General features: G+C 34.0%; 1 pseudogene; it reads right to left on the bottom strand.

The window, feature by feature from the left end:
* Window positions 1–1,601: 1,601 nt before the first annotated feature.
* Window positions 1,602–2,176, bottom strand: LOC124986330 (ER lumen protein-retaining receptor 1-like; annotated as a pseudogene).
* Between the last annotated feature and the right edge of the window lie 20,562 nt (window positions 2,177–22,738).

Raw genomic sequence — 22,738 nt, 5'->3', positions numbered from 1 at the left:
AGATTAGAATTTAAAAATTAAAAAAACAGAATTCTGTCATTATTATTAAAAGAGGGGTCAGAGAGAAATTTTATGGTGTCAATAATTTTTTATTTATTCCCAATTTGAATACTTCTACAAGAGTGCTTTCATTTCTTAAAAACTTTTAACTATACAATGAAATAATATATATTACTTTAAATTTTACATATAACCCAAGTAAAACTGAGCATTTTGCCTACCATCTCAGTCCTAATCTCAGCATAGATTGAAAAGTTCACAAATATGAGAAAACAAAGATATTAATTAATGCCACTAATCCCCTATAAAGGAAATGAAACCAAGTAGATTATATGGATACCATAGAACTTCCTTAAACCACCCATGTCTTTCCCCAAAGTTTCATACATTAAATAATTGTTCATATTTTTATGTAAAAAAATTTTACCAAGTGCTTTCTAGAATAAAGTTTTTAATTTTGAAATAATTGTGGATTTCAGAATGTCACAAAATTTAATGAATTCTCCTGACCCTCCCATCCCTTATCTAATTTCCCAAATATGGACATCTTATCTTGCCATGGCACAGTTGTGAAAATTAAGAAGCTGCCACTGGCATATTAATACCTGGAAACTTAAGACTTCCTTCAAATTTCCCCAATTTTTACACTAATGTTAATGATATATGATGTTAACCTCAGTCATCGGATGAAAACAATGCTTGCTAGGCATCCCCAATGCCTTGTCAATACTCTATTTTTTAGATATGCATCAGTAAATTCAGCACATGTTTAAGGTGTGTGTGTGTGTGTGTGTGTGTATGCTCAGCTGGGAGGAGGATTAGGGAATTAAGCTCCACCTCCCAGAGGGGCAATACCTATGTTGAGTAATGCTCTCCACATATTCATGCCCACAGGGAAATGTGAATGCGATCTTTGGAAATAGGATTCAATATCACTGGTGTCCTTATATGAAGAGAGAAATTTGGAAACCAAAACTGACACATTCAAAAGGAAGAATTTTTATGTAAAGACAGAGGCAGAGCTTGGAATATGTATCTATAGATTGCTGGAAAACATCAGAAGCTATGGAGAAGCAAGCAAGAATCTTCCTCTAGAGACTGCAGAGAGAGGCTGGCCCTACTTTGATTTTAGATATGTATATTCTAGAAACTGGCAGAGAATATACTGCTAATGAAAGCACCCAGAAAGCACTCTGGATGCAGGAACTCATATAAGAGATTTTAGTAGGCAGACAGGCAGAGTGTCTACACCCAGGATATGAGAGAGAGAGAGAGAGAGAGAGAGAGAATACGTGAGAGAGAGCGAGAGAGTGTGCCCAAGAGCGAGATTGAGGGAGAGAGAGAGAGAAAATGGTGGTGGAGCCATTCTTAAGTAGTGGAATTTTGGGAGCTAATAATAATGGACCACTGACTGGCGAGGAGGTTTGTGGACTAGCAATCTGGGTTGTAAAGTGGTATGGGGGAGCAAGAATAAAGATGGCAGCAAAATAGCTGATCTGATGCCAATATTCCTCCCATTTTGTTTTTATAGATACTGGGGGTGGGATGATGGTCTTTCTTCTGTAGCTTCTTCCTGCTGGTTAGTGGCAAAGAGTCTCATTTCACCAGTAGAAGGAAGGCTTGACCAGGTCGGCCACCATGGCGATGAGATCGAAGAAGCCCTCAAAGTGGTTGTGCCAAATCCTGTTGAAGAGATAGAGGGTGCAGAAGACACCTAGCACAGACAGGTCATGGCTCATGATGGTCTCCGCCTCACCAGTCTTGATCACCATGAACAGTTGCGGCAAGATGGCCACTGACTCCAGGTAGATAGAGAAGGTCCAGAGGATCTTCAGAGGGGTGAAGTTGTGGTTGATCAGGAATGCCAGGACAGCCATGGGAAGACAAGAAACTCCACCCAGAACATATCATATTTCCCATTGTAAGTGACTTTTAACTTGCTATAAATCATCCAGACTGTGAAAGAGCAGGATATGTAGAACACCTTCATGCATGTGTTGTAAAGTGAGAAGTAGTTGGTGAAGAGGTCCAGGTAGCAGGCAGTGAACACCACAGCAAACAGGACCTGGCTCTTCCCTGAAATTCTGGCGCATGAGTGGGACTTCCAGATTTTAAGCAGTAGCAAGATGATGGCTAGGAGGTGGGAGAGGTCTCCCGGGCCTCAGAAGAGATTCATAGCTATTGGGGGCTCTGGCAGGGCTGAGCTGGAGGGAGGTAGGTTGGTGGGAGCTGCTCCCTGGGGCTGCTGTTCTGGCAGGTGGCTGGCAGAGAGGTGGGAGAGGGATCCTCTGGTGGGCTCCAGGGAGGGGGCTCTATGAGGGGGAGCCAAGGCTGGAGCTGGTTGTTGAGCTAGAGTTGGGAAAAGGGAGGAGGAGAAGGGATTAAGAGGGGGAGAAGAAGCCAAAAGAAGGTGTTCGGGTTTGCTGGAAGAGCAAAGATCAGGTTTAGTGTGCAAGAAAGAGAAAGATTGAAGATAAGAAACCTTTTTCCATCTGCCCACTCGCTCACAGAAGTTGTGTGCCATTGTGTGGCCATTTTGGATTGATTATCTAAAGGGTAAGTTTTGGTGGCTTTAGGCCAGGGGTGAGGTAAAGGGGTTTAAGATTGTCTAGTAGACACCCCAGGGGTGAATCTGCTGGAATGGAGGACCCAGATCCCATGATGGAGACTGATACAGCCAAGTCAGTGTCCAAGGCATCCCGAGGTCACAGAGAAGGTAGCACAGTGATGGGGTCATCACCAGACCATCAGTGTGTGCTGGGCAAAAACCGAGAGTTGAGGACCTGATGTCAGTATTTTTGAGAGAGCAAGCAAAGAGGAGCCTCAACCCTGAGAGAGAATCTCCCCATAAAGATCGGGGATCCACCCATCAGAAAAGGTCAACTAAGGGGGCCATCTGTATCCGCAAAAGTCATGACTGGGGGAACCCTCATGTCTCAACCACCTTGAGGATGCCAGACGATCAATGGTCACATCTCAAGTCAGACAAAGAGTGTTTAAGTAAGTCAACCTAGGGGAAGACTTACCAATCTGAAGCCGGTGTCTGGATGTGGAGGAGAGCATCCAGGGGAATGGAAGGCGATACCAGTGTCTCAGAGTCTGGGGTGACAGATGGGATTCCGCCCCTCTAAGTGGCAGTAGAAGAGTCCATTCGAGTCATGGCACCAATGAAAGCACCCAGAGACCACTCCGGATGTGGGAATTCCCACAAGCGATTGTATTAAGTGGACAGGCAGAGTGTCTGCCCTCAGGGTGAGAGAGAGAGAGAGAGAGAGAGAGAGAGAGAGAGAGAGAGAGAGAGAGAGAGAGAGAGAGAGAAAGTGATAGAAAGAGAGAGAGAAAGAGAATGGTGGTGGAGCCATTCTTAAGCAGTGGAATTTCGCAGGCTAATAATAACAGAACAATGACTGGTGAGGAAGTTTGCAGGCTAACAATCCAGACCAATGACTTGACTAGTTTGCGGGCTAGCAATCTGGGTTGTAAAGTGGTGTAGCAGAGGGAGAATAATGGCAGCAGAAAAATAGCAGATCTGATGCCGATAGCTATTGTTTAAGTCACCCAGGTTCTGGTAACTTGTTATATCAGCCCCAAGAACTAATGCAGTCATTTATGTTGTTGTTCAAAGTTTTTCAAATTTTGCTTTTGATAATATCTTTCAAGTTGTCTTTGACATGTCTCCATCAAATGTTGGATTTTTATGCTTCCTTTTATTTTTTTCTGCCTATCTCTTCTAGTTTAATTTTTCCATTCTCTCTCTCTCTCCCCATGTGTGTGTGTGTGTGTGTGTGTGTGTGTGTGTGTGTGTTCCAAAAGTTTTCCTCTTTCCTGGCATTAGTCCACGGACCTCTTAATTGACTGAGTAAACTTCTTTCTAAGGAAATTGGAATGAGGAGGAGGCAGTAAGAAAAGCTCTTGGTGGCGTGTCTGCAGGCCCCTTTTTCTTTATCTGTCATTTAATCAATAGGTCATGTATTTAACTGGGTATTCCTCAAAAATTTCACAGATAAATATTGACATGTATTTTTATTTGTTTCCAATTTTCCCTTTTCTTATATGGGCAGCAGTGATATTAGGTTTAGGACCCATCCTAATCTTACATGACCTCATCTTAATTTGATTAAATCTGTCAAGAATCTTTTCCAAAGAAGGTCACATTCAGTTTTCTTATGGACATTAACATTTGGGGGCACTATTTAAACCAACACAAAGATTACAACCCAAATTATCAAACAGATATACATGAGCACATAATGATTAAACAAAATAAATTCATGAGAAAGAAGGGACAAATATTTTCTATAAAAGTCTCAAAATACATGTAGATATTATACTCAAGGAGGCATAACTTAATTCCCAAATCCTTCTCCCTCCCCACCACACACATGCAATAATGCAATATTTGGAGGTTTACAAATTTTTCAATTGCTGCATATCTTGAAAGCAAACATCAAAAATATGTAGCAAAGTTACTATGGGGCACATAAAGATTTATCAAATAGAAATTAGCTGAAATACAGTCTTTCCTTTCTACAAGACTATTATCCAATAATTTCAGTCATCAATTTATTTTAAAATTTTATTAACACAAGTTTCTTGTAGCAAAATGAATAGATGAAATATTTACTTATTTTTTATGGCTGCCCAATTAACAGCACGATAGATGGATTTCCTTCAGTCTGCAAGAAATTAGCAAATTAGGCATCAGGGGAGTATTCCATAAACTAGATAATTACATAAATTGACTTAAAATATCCTCCATCCTGAGATTCTTCTTGATAAATGAATTAGTAAATAATTCTCCAAATTTCACCTTCCTGATAAAGGAACTAAATGTTGTGATAGCAGTTTCACTCATGGGCTCATGAATATGTCATTATTTTATGACTTCTAGGAGATCAGTAGAACAATGATAAAAATAGGAGGAAAAATTGTTATAGGAAACAAATTACAAATTAGGATCAAAGAAGGATTTCATTTCTCACTATTTGATGCAACTCTTATACTCAACAATTATCCCCAATTTTTTGCTCACACAAGCTCATTGAAGAGCCCAATTCTAACTCACTCAGAGGTGTATCTGATGTGCACCTATATTCTCTGGAGTTCAGATAGACCAATTTCTATTTAATTTGTTCTGCATGAATCCTTAAACTTGAAAACGGAAGTCAGATATTTAATAGATAACCATGGAATTTTATTAAATTCTCAGAATCTGTAGAGTTTCTAGCGAGGCTATATCAACAATCCATCCTAAATCTCAAAGTAATGTATTTATTTTGAGACTTCAAACATGGTATTATAACCTTGCCTCAAATCTTTATTCACAATATAATTAATGATAAATTTATTTCTGTAAAGAATGTTTATATAGATCACATAAAATATGTATAAAGGTTGAAATTCATTTAACCTAGAAGAACAAGGAAAACTTCTAAAATATTGTATAGAAACAAAATATTGGGTTCAATCCCCAGCACCACAGGGGGGGAAAACACTATATTGGTCAGTGAATGTTATATTCACTTTTGTCTACCAACTGGCAGTCTTGCGTATAGAGAAAGAAGAATAACATATAATTATTTAATATATTTTAATATAGAGAAATGAAGAAGTACACTCCAGAGCAATTGCAGAATAGAATGCAAGAAAATACTTACACATGCTATAAAAAGTTTTGGCAAGTTTAAATTGTGCTCCAATAATCCAAGACATAGTCAATGCATATAAATTATTATAAAAAATAAATAAATATTGCTTGAAAGTTGTAACTTATTTTCTTATAACTGATTACTTAATATCATAGCCTGACCCATATTATACCAGATATTCAAATTGCCCCAAATAAACATTGAGCACACACAATATCTTACTTAAGCAATAAATTGCAATAGATGTATAGGGAAAAACCAGAAGGTATAATAACTTTGATATCTGTGAAAGATGTTATTGTTCTTATTATCTGTTTTCTCCCCTCTAAGAATATAATTCATCACCCCCATTCTTACCAGGGCTATCAATAGGTAGATAAGTTTTCTTTTGTTTTTTTGTATTTTTTTTTATTTACCAGACTTAGCAATGAATCGAGTTTTGCCAATGTAGACACACATGCTTTTTGGGCATATGCTTTAAATGCATTTCTGTGAGTTGCATGGGCTTTCTGTTTCTTTCCTCTCTTTAGACAACATACCATAGGCAGGAGTTAATAATTTTGCTGAATTATGGAAGGAGAAGATGTGATGAAACTTAGAGGTAACATGCAGACCTAAAAGTAAGAAATTAACATTTGCTTCCATAAGTCACTAGGATCTCAGAATTACTTGTTAAAGCAAAACAATTTGATGAACACAAATGCAAGATCTAAGTTTACACTCACTATTGATCTTTTAATCATCCAGTACTCCTGTCACCTTACAGTTTCTCTGAATAAATTTAAGTGGAATTAAAGTGGTTGTTCAAAGGCTTAAGATACTAACACCTCCAATTTACTCCCATAGATGAATCCATTTGACCCCATTGTCATAGGTTACCTGCTCTGTTGAACCATCTAGACTTTCCACTATCTTTGGATCATCTTCCCTCAAATGTGGTGACATTTGAGGTATCTAGGTTGAACTGCTAGGTTTGGAATCTTCCTATTTGAATTCGTCTTGATTCATCAACTGTCCTCAAAGGATAGCATCACAGCTAAGTTTAAATGTTAAACTTCTGCTTCTGCCAAATACAAAACCAGAATTCTATTTGGTCCTATACAGAAGGGTCACTCAGACTATAAATGAAACCATCTAGCGAAAATCTTGATGCAGATTGCAAAAGCTTTCTACATGAAACTAAGGAGCTGGTATGCCATAGGAAGCTAGTCAGGACTTTTAAGGAAAGGAGTGACATAATCTGTTTTTACTATTTATATGTATAAATGTAGTAGCAAATGGTGAAAAAAAGTAGGGTAGGAAGAAAATAGTGGTAAGAAAATTAGATAAGAAGCTTTTGCAAATGTTAAAATTCTGACAAGTAGAAGATCTGAAGGCACAGAATAAAATGTCAATAATGGACACAGAAAAGCACAGATTTGGGCCATTCGTAATATAATCTCAACAAACAGCATGTTTTGCTTTAGTTAGTTTCATACTTGACTTTAACAAATGATAAAGTGATTCAAGAGATACTCTTCAGGTTAAATGATGTTATTCATCAACCATTTGATACTATGTGTGGAGTAAACAGTGAGAGTAGAAATAAAAAATATTCCAATCACTGAGGAAAATAAAGTTCAAAAATGAAAAGAGAAGGTAACTAGAGAGTGTCTCGACCTATATAGCAAAACACATGCTATGGTTAGATGCAGTCCTTAATGTGATACTATTGTTTTAAACTTCGGGATTCACATATTACATTTCCTTCACTTATAAAGGAATTGCCAAATGTGACTTATTCAGTATTGGCAGTGTGAAAAATAAAATTCAGTGTGGAACTTCAACTAAATAAAATTGTTATTATCATCATTTTAGAACTGAATAGTCAAACATTAATAAGTGAGTCCCATATCTCAGCCAGGAGAATTTAGCAGTAGTCAGAAAAGGATACTCTCATTCCTCTTTAGTGGTGCACAGATCCAGAAGAGACTGGTATTGAAGTCATTTATATTAGGATTAAATCCTTTGAGTTCGACATTTGTGATATGAACACTGGTACTAAAGATCAAGATCTTAAGGTTGAGAAAATATCGAGTCAGACTAATAATCACAGTCAGCAAAGGTTAACATCCCATCTCTCGGCTTGAGGGAGATGATGACTCATAATTATACAGAACAACTCTGAATACAGTTTCACACATTTTTTTATTCTAACCCATTTTTTTTCCAAGTGAGGAATGAACACAAAATATATAGTTAAGTTTCTTTTCTTACAAAGAAAGAAATGGGGGAAGGAGGAAATCTACATATATAATTACATTGTAAATATACTAGACTTATTAATAATCTCATACTAAAAGTGGTCTTTCAATACCTTCATTATTTAAAATATCCTTTTTCACAAACTCGAAATGAAAACTTCAAATGTGACTGGGTAGTAAATGAAAGGACTATATTTTCCACAAAATAAGGATATTCAGCATTGTATTCTAGGAACTGCTTCCAATTAACTATTTGTTGGTAATTTTGATCCCTGCCCTAAAGAAGAGAGGTAGATCTTATCATGGACAGATCTGTACTGATGTTGTGAAACACCTGCTATTCTTTGGACCTTCTCAAAATTTCAGCCAGCCATAATGAAGGACAGTCATTTTCTTGTATGAAGTACTCCAAAGGGGTCAGGTTTACCAAATTAGGGTGGGGAATAAAAAATTTGTAGATATTTTGTGTTTTCATCAAAAAGTAAAAAAGTATAATGAATGGGTGTTTAATTAATGAATTTTCATTAATAAATACAACTGTCAACTTAGAAGTCACAAATATAACAAAATTTCTCCCTTCTTGCTTCTCTTTACTGTATCCATGAAAAAAAAAATGCCCTAAAGAGAAAACCAATCCTCATATATTGCATAAAAGAATTACAGAAAACAAACAAATTCCCAATTCTGATAACAGCATCAATAATCTGTCACACACTAGTATAGGACTCAGGAAAGTTATCTGTCAATCAGATGCCTCGCCATGTTTTCTGGATAGGTATGCTGCTAGAATTTTGTGTAGAATGAGTGGTAACTACAGCAACTACATCTTGGATTTACAGAAATTAGCTCAATGGGATCACATTATTGTGTACAGCATAAGCAATATTATATCTGGAATGACCTAAATATTCCAGCCCCTAATATTATTAATGATATCAGGAGTGGGAAAATAAAAATAGATGCAAAAATCAGCCTGAGCCCTAAATCCGGTTCTGAGGATTTAAGGAAGAGGACAGGAGTGAAATGGTCATCTTCAGATGATATACTCTATTTTCTTATGTGGAAAATACATTAAGCAGAACATTCTTTACTATGCAGAGTGGAAAGAAGAAAGAATCTATCCAAATTATTATGCCACCCAAACATAAATTCACATGCTACCCCATTCTGATAATTCTACTGGGGATCTAAAATCACACATAGGAATGAAAGTTTCAGCATCACAGATATAAAAGAGAATCCTTATTTTGTACCCACACTAAACCATCCTTCAATGTATAGCTAAATGTTAGAATTTTCTTTTGAACCATAACACTAAGAAAACTTCCCTTCCACATTAAATGGAGCCAAGTACTGAGTACTTGCCACCAAACCTCAAATTTGTCCACCATTAGGTTTAATCTCTAAAGATTAGTAAAATAAGCACAAGAAAGATGAGGAACACTAAGAATAACTGGACTTGGTAAAAATTTTAAAGAAACAAGTCAAACAAAAATGTTGGAAAAAAATATCTGTTACATCTAATATAGAACATTCACAGGAAAGTAGATTTTGAAAACAGCTGCTACACTTTTATAAAGAAGAAAATAAAGCATAGTAGGAATGAAACAAAAGCTGGACTGATTAAATGTAGTTAAGAGCAAGTCATTATAAAAAATAATTAGTAAAAATTAATGACTTTGACAAATTAGTAACCAAACAGAACTCAAAATTGCAAAACGTGCAAATTGTGTAGATAATTACTTTTCTGAAATTAAAAAGAGAGAGAGAGAGAAAAAATGGCATCTATAGAAGATAGTGGAAGAATATCATCATTTAAAATATGTCAAATGAAATTTTGTAACTGGGCAATGATTACCAGTGCCAATTGGCATCACCAATTTGAGATATCCAGAAATTAAGTCTCTTGAAGGAAGCACCCAATACCAGCTATAGTGATTTCTTGCCCAAAATGCAAACTCAAATCTAATAGAACCTGGTGTGATCTAATTTTCAATATGCTGAATCCAATGGAACGTATACCATAGGGATACATTAAGAAAGATCTAATTGTGGGAAATTCTACAATGGAAGTGTGCACTTTCTACAACAGATCAACTGAAGGGGAATAAAAAGAAGAGTAGAGGATAGATTAGAAAAGACTTGAGAAATACAGCAAGCAAATCTAAATCTAACCTGAATCTAAAGTTAGTATAAAATCAGTGTCATGGAGGGTTATCCTCATAATGTTTAAAACAAAATAATAATACATAAAATAATAATACATAAATGCCTCACAAATCCAAAATCTTAGTTTAGGGAGTGAGAGAAAGAGAGAACTTTTTTCTCCTAGTAGCACTGAGATCTATTTGCCTCCTTTTCCTGACCTCTTTCTATTCCCCAACTTACATCCAAGGCGGGGAAGCTGAGGGATAGTTTAAACTAGAATGTAAAGAGGGATATTGAGGGTGAGTTGGCAGAGTTCTGAAGGCAATAGGCAAGAATAATATCACTATTTTCCAACCTGAAATCAAATGAGTTTTATGGCCCCTAATGAAATTCTAATTTAAATTATGAGCTCCGTTCCTAGGCATACACAGGGCTAGCTCAGTTTCCCAAAATCTGTATTGCATTCAGTACCAAGAAAGAAAAGATGAAGGAAACATCAAAAATTAACATAGCTTTTGCACAAGGCTCAAGAATTATCTCCCACTACATGATTCCACATTGGTTCTAAATTGACTAATCAAAAATGAAAAGGAAATATCCTTGCTAGGTGTATTTCTTAGACCCACACAATTCCATATTAAAGGCAGTAGAAGCAGTCACAACACCAGAGATATGGAAATGCCTGATCACGGAGTGAGCTTTGTGACTTGAAAGTCTGTCGGTTCAATTATGCAATTCAGACCCATAGCACTAAGAAGGCCATGGGCATTCAGATGTTTGTAATATATTGTTCAGGAAAGAAAGAACTCATTAAAGACCTTACAATGGGGATGACACCAAGGCAAATTTATAAATATATGGAAGAACCTAATGATGACTCAGATGGAACTCTTTGAAAGAAGCATTTTACATAGAATTATAGACCCTGGGGTATGCTGAATGCCCAGTGCTAAAGTTAACCTTTCAATGGGAGAGTCCTTCCAACTGAGTGTGTTTACATTAATTTCTTTGAACTTTAATTCTTAAGGGCAATATAATTTAACTCATGCTTTTTTTGGTTGTTTCAGAACTTTCTGGTGGGTTAGCATGTCTAATTCTGAGGTTTGGCATTAGAAACCACACTAGAATACAGATAGAAGCCAATTCTTTCATAAAGATTTCTCCCATGATGTTATTTTGATTGTAATTTCTTTTTCCTTTTATTATTTCTCATTTGGTTTACACATATAGCAGAGAGAAGAGATGCTAATTATTGGTCTCCTCAAACACTACTAACCGATGTAATGCAAAAGAAAAATTTTTCTCATTTAAGTACACTTTCAGGAAATTTACTTCACTAAAATAAACTGTTTTAACAAGATCATTAAGGGCATTGTCCAGAAATCATTTAACAAAGGTAACTCATAAAAGAGAATGTCGCTGTAGTAAATAACCAGTAATTTCAATTGAAACCAATGAAAAAAATCAAAGGTAAAAAATAATAAAAAGAATTAGGGCTTCTTAGGTAATAAGAAACTTCATTCATTAAACAACTATTTATTGATTATATGCCATAGTATGCAGAGGAAATACTGTATTGAGCAGACACATGGGTACCTACATTCACAGTTTAAATTTCAGATAAACAGAAATAACAAAACAAAAATATTAAGAGGAGGTGTTGTCTTATTTTATATGTCTAAATGAAGAAACAAAAACACTATCAAATTAGCTACAAGCAATATTGTATTGAAGAAATAGATGAATCGTTCTTTGTCTTACTGGAGTTATGTGGTATTTTAACTCTGAATCTTTCTTTGAAAAAAAAATTTTTTTTCTCTTTTTTCTCTCCAGCTTTTTTCCAATTTCAGTATGCATGTGGCAGACAATGACTATCCTGGTCATTGTTCTGAATTCCAGTACTTAATGCAGAGTATATTTTTGAATTTCCAGTTGACACATAAAGAAAATTCTTTGATCCAATGTTAATGACCTACTATAAATCAATCTGTGGGGGGGAAAGGGGGCCAGAATCATGTGACACTAACATGGAGTTTGACAGACTTTGCTACTTGCTTATGTAATATCTGTTCTTTATAAATTTATGGTTATAATAGAATCCTAATTGTGTAAAAGAACAACAATTTCCCAGGCAAAATACAATTTTCTTAGCCTGTAGCATGGATAAAAATTGTCATGTGTCAAGGTTCTGGTTCAATGAAACATAGCAGGAATTCTCCTGATGAGGCTTTGGAGGAAACTTTTTTAAAGGGAAAGACATAAAAGACACATGTCCTGTGTGATTGGTGTTGATATTCTTCTTCCTCAGAATCTAGATACAGTCCCAGTCGTGGTTATCCATCTTGCAAGCACAGAATGGCATGTCTAATGGCAGAAGTTCATGCCAAAGTCAGTTGAGTGAAAAACTTAAAGGATATCACATCTTTAACATCATAGAAAACTACCATATGAATCAAGGACTTCTGCCTTCCAGAATTTTGTGATATGACAAAAATAAATTTTCTGTTTAGTTAAGCCACTGTAAATTGAGTTTTTAGTCTTTGTAATTAATTTTTGATGCCTAGCCACATCACAGTGGATTTGAACTCAGAAACAAGAAGACCTAAATTTAGAAACTAATGGTTATGACAACAGTAATCAAAATACAAAATGAAAAAATGATATGAAAAAATGCAGCTAAGGGCTGGGAATGTAACTCTGTGGTAGAGTGTTTGCCTAGCATGCCTGAGGCCCCAAGTTCAATCCTCAGTACAAAACAATAAACAAACAAACAAAAAAGAAAACAGATGAAGTCAGTGAAAAGCAGGAGAGGAATTGTGCAAAAGTACAGTACTGTTCATACTCCATAAAAGTTTAGACCAGTATAAGCCAATGTGGACTAATAATATTTATGGAATTACTTAAACTAGCCAACATAATATAAACATCAAAGCCATGGTACAAAAGGAATAGTAGTTAAGCCTAACTAATAAAGGTATACAGTAGAGGAAAAAGAGAAAATATTTTATAAAGATAAGTGTAAATATTAGGTAAAAAAGAAAATATCTCAGATTGAGGTGGGGGAAAAATGCTACTTAGTTGTAAGATATGAATCAGAATCCAAAAAATTCAGAATGTTAAAAATAAATTAATGAAATTTATTAATAAACTTTATATAAAAGCAACACATGTTAATGTTAAAATTAGACAAACTATATATTAACAAAAAGTACTACATAAACTAGTCTATTTTTTATTATTTAGACTTAAAAAAAGACAAAAACCAAACATTAATAAACATCCATGCACCAAACAATATAGTATCCAAAAGTACAAAGTAAACATTGTTAGAAATGTAGTATTTGTTAGAGAAAAATATTAGAAAATTTTACTGTTCTCATTATCAGTCTGTTATAGGTTTATTGTGCAAAAACCAATAAAACCCTAGAGGGGGTAGTTTAGGAAGAAGTCTGGGTTTGACCTGATGGATGTCTGCATTGGAATCTTGGGTTCAAGTCAAGTACTATAAAGCTCCCAAAACTCAAAAATTCCTTATTTTGGAGTTAAAAAGATGAAGGAGGAATAAGAAAGAGGGAAAAGAGAGGAAGAGATGGAGGAGAAAGGGAGATGCAAGGAAGGAGAGGCAGAGAAGGGAAAGAAAGAGGAAGAGAAAGAGAAGGAGAAGAAAAATCTAACACAGGTCCTGTTTTGTAGCCATTATACGCACTATCAATTCCTTGCATGAGCTGTCCCCATTTTATAGAAAAAGAAACATAACTTCAGAGGTAAATAATTTTCGCAGAGTCACATAAAGGTTTTTGTTTTTTGTTTTTAATGTTATTGTATTTTCTTTTTCTGATATTGGGAGTTTACTTTTAGGTCTCTTCTACACTGAAGAGTTTGAAAAATAAAGGAGTGATTTTCTAGTTTGGGAAAGATAAAATTTTAAATTGTATGATTAAGTTTCTTGACTGAAGAGTCAAAATGTTATATATCATTTACCTAAAATTTTGACATATACTAACAGTTTACATTTTAATAGCCCTATAATTGACTGTGTTTTGAGAGAAATTATTTCTAAGATTATTCACATTTGTTTTCCAACCTCAGATGCATGAAACGCAGAGAAGAAAATAGCTTGAAATAAATAAAGGTGGTGTGGTTTACACACAAATTACATAATTTCAGTCAAAATGTATTCCAAGACAGAAATCTTTTCACTTTTATAAAGTAACTATTTGAAAGCCTTTAAAACACTATTCTCTTCAAACATTTTGAAACAAAAAAAAATTTTTTTTGCCTTTTGATTGGAACTATGTGTTTCATTATAAAGATGGAACACGATGTTCTGGCTTACATATTCTCTGCAGAAGGAGGTCCTTTTTTGTACTGAATTTTTAGCATATAGTAAAGATCCAGATTGTAAAAAATTAATTTCAGGCATGACAGACTGGAAGTATATATTGAACAGATCTGGGAACAGAAATGATGCAAATGCCTTTCTCCCAGCTTCTGAAAATTATGTAATGGACTAGAATTTCAGGATAGACTTCTGCTTGAGTGAATCATGGACTCTTGATCAGAGAATGGTCCCAAAAATGACTTTTGGAAAGCAAAAGTATAAGGCAGTTTCCTATAAATGGTCGTTCCATGAACATTGATCCTAGAGATATGGTTATGTCTAAGAATCACTATACTCACATACATTTTAATTATTAGTGATGTAACAGATGTAAGATGAAAAACATGTCTCCTGAATGAGCAAGAGAGGTAAAACAAATTCACTCATGAAAGGAAGGAGACCAGCAATGCATTAAGAGCTAGAAATAAAAATCAATGAAATTGTTTTAACTCTGCAGTATGTTGCTATTATATTTAAAGCATTACACAGTTTGTTCAGTTAGAAAGATGACAGTAACATTTACATTGCCCATACATTGCTGTATATATATTATTTAGTGTTTCTATCCTAAAGCAAATAAGAATACTGATTTAAAAAAAAACTTGAAAGATTTACATATTCCTATCACTGAACTATTTAAAATATGGTAGCTGCAAAGAGTGCAACTGAATAGTGCTAGACACATGTTAGTAGGAACCTTTTACCATAATGTTTTTGATAAATGCCACATAAATCCTCAGAAAAACTAACAAATATTGGTGATTCAAATACACGAAGGAATGAATTAATTTATATTTGTGTACATATAACTAACATTAAGAATCTTGCTAATAAAACATAATGATTATCAACACAGCAGATGGATGGACTTTTAGAAAGTTTCTGTTAAACCAACCCATTTATAATTCAAATCAATGCAATGCAACTCCACAACGTTTTTCAAGAGCCCCTTATGTGTAATTTTTCCCTAAAAGATTTTCTGGGAAAGTGAGGAAGGAGTGCAAAATAAATACATCCAATAAAAATTTTAAGGGCATGGCATATCACATTATTCAAAAAGCATAGATAAAAGTGGGAATTTACAGGTTTTGTAAATGTCTGAATCCTCAGCAGTGACTTCATGGGGGTTGGCATTTGAGATAGTGCTATAAGAAAAGGCAAGAATGCAATATGGAGAGCAATGAACAGGGTGTAATTTAAGGGTGAAAGCCAGCATAAGTCTACCCTCATAAAATTGCCTATAATAAGGCTAAATAAAGTCATTAGCTCACTTTGACTCAATAATAGAAGGCAAAGAATCTATAAGAGAGAGGGAATGATAGTCAGCAATCCATTCAGGAGAACTGAAGCAGCCAGGGGTCATCTATAATCAGGTTGTGCAAAGTGGATTTTCATTTCTATATCTATCTCTAATTACTCACCTATTTTATCTATACATTCCTATTCTTCAATTACCACGTTTAAAATACCCTTACCTAATTTTTTTGATAACAAGGTAGATAGTTACACACACATACACAACATACACTGTGTATATTCACTGTTCTCAAATATCATTTCCTGATGTCACAGTCAAAGAATTTGTGATCCTTCAACGCTCATTCTGTGAAATGCTTTTATAGAAAAATTTCGGATTGATTTTACTTAAACCCATGTCTTTAAGGTAAAGTACAGGTGAAATTTTATGCCACAAAGTCTCCCAATTTAAATATACATTCTCATCTCTGTAATTATCTGAAAGAAAAATCTTTGATGAAAAGGGTAAGGTTTGTTTTATGGAAGAAACAATTCAAAAGAAGAAAGATAAATGTGCAGAAATGTGATATATTGGTAAAACAAAGAGACAGGAAGGAGAATACACATGTACTTAGCTAAACTTATTCTATGATATATTAAAATAAAATTTTTTCAATATATTTTTAAAATTTGAAAATTTTTTAAAATTTAAAAAATTTGAATAAAATCTTAAGTTCCTATTGTTGCCTTATCTTACCAATTTTATTTCTCTAGTGTCTTTTAAGTAGATCAAGCTCACACCTTTATTTCAAAGTAAACATTTAAATTTCTACTTTCTAAAGATGCTCCTTTTGCTTTTATTTTTTTTATCATAAATGGAATAATAAACAGCAAAACACTATTTGGTGGTGATAGAAGTTCATACCTGTTCTCGAATCACTTTCTCTATTTCCAATCAAGTTAACTTCCTTTTCTAAAAGTACTCCTTTATTATACTCTCATTTCTCAGTATCAGAGTATGTGCTGTCCTTCCAAGAAGTCTCTCGAAATAAACCAAATAGATACTTTGCATGTTAACCCTTTAATACTCTCAAAAACCCTGTAAGAAGTGTGCTGTCAACCCTATTTGCATTCAAGAATATAGAGACTCAGCATGGTTCAGGTAATATTCGGACATATTGGATTCCAAAGCACAGGATGCTTTGCATGTTTTTTATCATTTCTTTTTTCTCATGAGTATGTTCCAGTGTGTGTGTGTGTGTGTGTGTGTGTGTGTGTGTGTGTTTGCGTGTGTGTGTGTGTGTAAGCGTGTGTGTGTGTGTGTAAGCATATATGTATATATGAACGTGAACTTGTGTATGTGCAAATGTGTATGTGTGTGTTCCCACTGATTTTGATGAAGATTCTAGCTAGTCTTTTTATATCTGCCTGCAGATTGGAGCATAAAATGGTTAAATGAAATGAAAGTCATATTCATAGTCTTTCCAGACTCTCCAATCTTTGCATATCTTTCATTATCTAACATAGTAACTGACATATAGTAGTTACTCAATAAATCATTATTGATTGAATTTTAAAAACCTCTATGTTTATTCAAAGAATTGTCTCAGAGTTACAAATGCCTTGCTTTCTTATATTTTCACTCATTAATGCCCACACAGCTGCTTTAATAATATTTTTATTCATTTTATTTTCCCCACTTTAAAGCATGTTTTAAGAAAATTTTCCTAGTACTAAAAATAATATGCTCTGAAAGTGTCAAATTTGATTTTGCACAGCAAAAATGATTACAGATTAACAATTTTGTCACAAATCACCTTTTGTAGTAGGAAAAGTAAGAAGGAAATTTCTATAGGGATCTTATTTTTCAGTTGATACTAATTAGATTTTTTTAAACCAAGTTTAAAGCTCACACTGTTCTAGCTTGAACATTGCCAAATGATAATCCAATGTGACATACATTTCCTATAGCAATAACATTTTGGCAGATAAACTCCCCAATGAGAAACAACGATTTCTATGCTTAGATGAATTTTGTGATAGAACGCAAATGAAAAAAAAAAAGTAACAGAATTTTTTAAAAATTCCACAGTATAATGAATCCATTTTCCATGTTTACTGTAAGTGCCTAAATCCAGAGGGTAAAGACATTGAGAATATAATAAACAATACATCAGAGATTCCTCATTGTCCTTGGAAGGTTGATAGAACTACTGATTATTATTTACACTGAAATTCATTCCTAGAAATCTTGTATCCCTTCCCTTCATTATGCAATGCTGTCTTGGACCTGGGAGTCTAGAAATGTGGAAATTATAACACTTTGACACACCATGTAAATGAGGTATCGCTATAACATGCTATTTAAATAAGGTTTGGAACAAACATTCAGTAGGGAAGTTTGGAAAACTTATAACGAGATTACCTCATAACTTTTTTTATAAAAGTATTCTTGTATTTCCCCCCAGCCATCTTTTAATTCCAACAAGATGGCACAGTGTGCCAATTTAGCTTTCCAGCAGCAAAGCTGCACGTTGTCTTATTGTGGCAATTAGTCAGGAGCTGAGCTTGTCATTTGAGCCGCTCCTTCTTTTCTTTAGATAATATTTGACTTGGAGGCTCTTTGTCAAATGGAAATACCTGAAATGGATAGTATCAGCCTCAATCAACAAGATATTTCCCATCATCAGTTCTGCAATTGAGGCTAGAATTGGATGGGTAGTAAATGTGTCCACATTAGTCTGTGCACTTTATTCATTTCCCACATATTATTTTCATGATTAGCCTGCAAGACCTGGATAACTGTATGCTCATGGAAAGCTTTAGGAGAGATTCAATTTAAACTTTTCTTTTCAAAATGAAATGTTTCTTTTTAAATTATCATAGCTCTAGCAGCACAAGTGACTGTCCATAGGGATGCCACGTTATGAATATGGAAAAAATGAATAAATGAAAATACCTCATCCTTGGAACATAAGTTCATTATCTTTAGAACTGTATTCTTTTTAGGGGTATTTATTTACTTATATGTTAGAAACTCCAAAAAATTAGAAATAAATAAGATGTAAGTTACAAGGTAATTAAAATTTCAAACTTCCTTCTTATAAATATCTGCCAGATTGCAAGTATTTATTAAAATTAAAATAGATCTTCATCCTTCTACAATTCAAGAGCTCTAATAGGTGACAGAATAACCATTTCTACTGTGTCTCCTGTCCAGTTGGCAGCAGTTCCCTCCAATTTCTGTACTTTATGAATTCCAATCTTATCCCATTTTTTCAGTTTTTCCATGTTACTTCTTTTTCCAAACTTCTTACTGTAAATAAGCATTCCCTGTGAAATTTCCTTCTCTTTAAAAAATATATATATATGTATATATCTCATGTAATAAAATCAAGTTTCAAAAGGCTGAAGACCACAGAGAGCAAAGAGCTATCCACGGAAGAAATGAGCCAGGGAGGCCCAGACAGTCCCTCCCTCATGAAAAGCCAGTGCATCTCCCTGGGAACTATTTCAGTCCCCGTGTGCTCTCTAAATAGCCTTCTGAAGAAGTTCCCAAGGAGATTTCTTCCCAGGGCACTTGGGAAAGGTTCCTTCAATTAGGGTGGGCTTTTGGGGAGGAGTGGATGAAGGAGACCATTAGGTCAGGCTACTAAAGATAGCCTGCAGTATACTTTAATTCTGACAGGGGATAAAACAAGAACAAAAAACATTGAAATACAACAGCAGAGAGCTTTCTGAATAACACTATGTAGTTTTCAGATTCAAGTCTGGCTATCCCAATGCCAATACATATTTACATCAGAATACAGAGAGCTATAGCTTATAAATAGTCTAACTTCTAATGTTTTTATTCTTGAAACTATTTCCCGAAATAGTGCCCTGTCTGTTTTGAAATGGTAACCTTTCTTATTTTCATGAATAGAGGAATAAAAGGCAAATTTTCCTTTCGTAGCTCCTAGGCATCTTCAGTGGAGAGAGCTGCTTGTCAGTTTTACTTGCTCAAGTACTTTAAATTAAGTTGTTTGGGGAGGAAAGCAATAGAATCTAAGTCTGGTCTCTCTCCATTTGTACTTTTCGCCAGTTTCCAGCAGAGTTGGCTGAAAGAAAGCTGAAGGGCACTGATTTAAAATCAGAGTGGCTAGGGTGAGCCGTGGCACTTGCTTAACACAGAGTCCATCAAAAACACATTTTAATTTCTTACATTTATCATTTACTGAAAAAGCATTGACTTCATTATGCCTAGTTGTTTGCCTTGTTGAAATGTATTGCAAGTTCACATCTATTTTTTTTTAATATTTCCCATGGTAATGTTAACTAAATCTAATTTTAAGCTGTTAATCTTTTAATTTTCATTTTGCTTTTATTATATCTCTGATTAAAGAGATAACATTAGATGTACCAGTTTTTATTATTTTCTTTTGTTCATATGCATGTTTGCAAAATTTTTGAATACTTTTATTTTAGGTAATTACTATTTTCAAATGTAGAAATATATACCTTTTAACTCTGCCTACACAGTTTTAAACATACATAAATATAACTATTGTATATTAAACACAATTATGAGATACTTTTAAATTATAACTTATTCCCTTAGGCCAAAAAATCATTGCATTTTTATATTTCCTGTGAGATGAAATAAATATTTTCTATATACATCCATAAGATACTGGTTCATTCTTGGTTCATTTTTGTGGTAGTTTACATCTAAGAAAAATTCAATAGAGTTTTTTATTGGTGGTTTCTAGATTTTGATATATTAATTGATTACATATAATATAGCTTTTTGTGAAAATACCTTCAGGTTATATAATAATTTTATCTGCTTTTTAAAAATATTGTACTTTTAAGTGATAAGTTCTGAATACATTCTTTTCATAATCTTGCCAGTGTATACTAGGAAGCCATTTTATTACAACTTACATTTATTTGATTAAATTAATTTTATTTTTCAGGAAAATATCACACCCTAAACCATGTCAATGGATTCTAACACTTTCTGCTAATATCAGAGAAGTCTATCCCTAAAAGGTACATGTTGCACTTCTTTGATTTCAACATTCTGGAAATATGTATCCTCACAGAAGCAAATGAAATTTGATGAATATTAAATTGTCTCTGGAATTTTTCCTCTTGATAAATTTTAATTAATGTACTTAATAGTATTTCAGCCTCCACAATATGCTAATAATGATAAAGAGGAGTTAAGTGATACGGGACCTTCAGTGGTCTTAAGTTTTGTCAATTCCTCCTGAAGATAATCAAATGAAAACATAGGTTTTAATAACTTCTCTCAGTCTATATTTATAGCATTTCAATTGAAGCAAGGATTAGAAATTATAAATCTGAAAGTGTTAATGATCATTATTATGGTGCTTTCCTTTTAAACCAAATAAATGAATGGAAATTTTAAACTTTAGGATTAATTTTACATAATACAGAAAAAATCAATGGAACTAGTTAAATTATAAATAAACATAATCAGTAGAAATTCATTTGAACAACTGAAGACAATTAAAATGACTAAATGAGAAAATATTTATGACTGATACAATAAGCAAAGAGTTAAAAACCTCATGACAAGGACTTTTATTAATATAAAAAATACTAACACCCTGGTAAAACAAATGAGAGATAATTTAAAGAAAAGAATCACACATACTAATGGTATGTGCATGTGTGTTGTGTATGAACACATAAAAATATGTACAAGAAGAATATGAAAAATAAGTATACTCTGGGGAGACAGGGAAAGGAAAATAAAAGACATGTTAAATATAATTCTAACACTCTAAAATAAATACATTAATAATTGAAGCAAACATCCTAAAATCACTAAAATTTGTCCAATTTTACTGGTGAGTTCAGGAGCATTTATTATTTTCTGGATCCTTTTATGAGTCCTATATTTAAATAATTTGCAGACTGAAAATAATCACAGAACTTATAAATGTTACAAATGGCTAATAACAAATAAAACAATTAATAAATTGATCAACATTACAAGCAATCAAAAATTAAATTAAAAACAAAATAAAAATTGGCAAATAGCTATCAGAGATTTTTTTAAAATGTAGGGTACTACTTGTTAACATGGGTAGAACAACAGTCATATTCATATCAGGCCGTGGGAGTGTGAATTGGTGTAACCTTTCTGAAAAGCCATTTGGCAGTAGGTATAAAGAGCATGGAAATGTTCAGTTCATTTTAATCCAATAATTCCATTTCTTGGAATCTTGCCTAAAGACCAAAGAAGTGTGACAAAATACATAGGCACAAGCATGTTGACCATTTACTCATTTATCTACTTAATGACTATCTACAGAGCCCTTGTTATATGTCTGAAATTGTATTTGTGACTAAGTCTGCAGCGGCCATCAAGGCAGATAGATGTCTGACATATAAAATTTGCACATATGTGTGTGTACATGAATAAAGGGAGAGAGAGGAATAATTATAATTGTATTATATAAATTTAAGGAGTAGAATATGATGTTTTGATACACATATTCATAGTAAAATAGCGAACTGTCACTTTTATTAAGCAACTACACTATGCCATGTGCTATTATAATCACGACCATACGTATTACATGTATCATCTCATTTAATATTCATAACAACCCCATGAGGTAGGTATTGATTTTCTATTCCTATAGCAACAAATTACCACAACCTTAGTGGTTTAATACAGCACAAGTTTCTCCTCTGCAAAATTGACTTACCAGCTTGAACTCAAGTTGTTCTTCCTGCAGGCTCTAGGGATAATCTGTTCTTTTCCCTTCTCTAACCACCTTCTAACTGCATTCTTTAGCACTATTTCTTCATCTTCAAAGCCAGCAAGGACAGGCAGTCCCGGTACTGATAGATTTTTTGGCTCTTTTTCTGCTTCTTCTACTCCTAACAACTCTTGTGATTACATTGGACCTCCTTGGATAATTCAGTATAAATGTCCCATTTGAAGGAAAACTGTTTAGCAAACTTAGTCACATATTCAACCTGAATTCTTCTCTACCATGCAACCTAGCATAGTCATAGGTTCTGGAGATGACATCTCTGGAAGATTCTATCCTATCTGT

The sequence above is a fragment of the Sciurus carolinensis genome, chromosome 6, assembly GCF_902686445.1.
Source record: "Sciurus carolinensis chromosome 6, mSciCar1.2, whole genome shotgun sequence".
Taxonomy (NCBI): domain Eukaryota; kingdom Metazoa; phylum Chordata; class Mammalia; order Rodentia; family Sciuridae; genus Sciurus; species Sciurus carolinensis.
The sequence above is the reverse complement of the archived record's forward strand: the minus strand, read 5'-3'. Positions and strand labels throughout refer to the sequence as shown.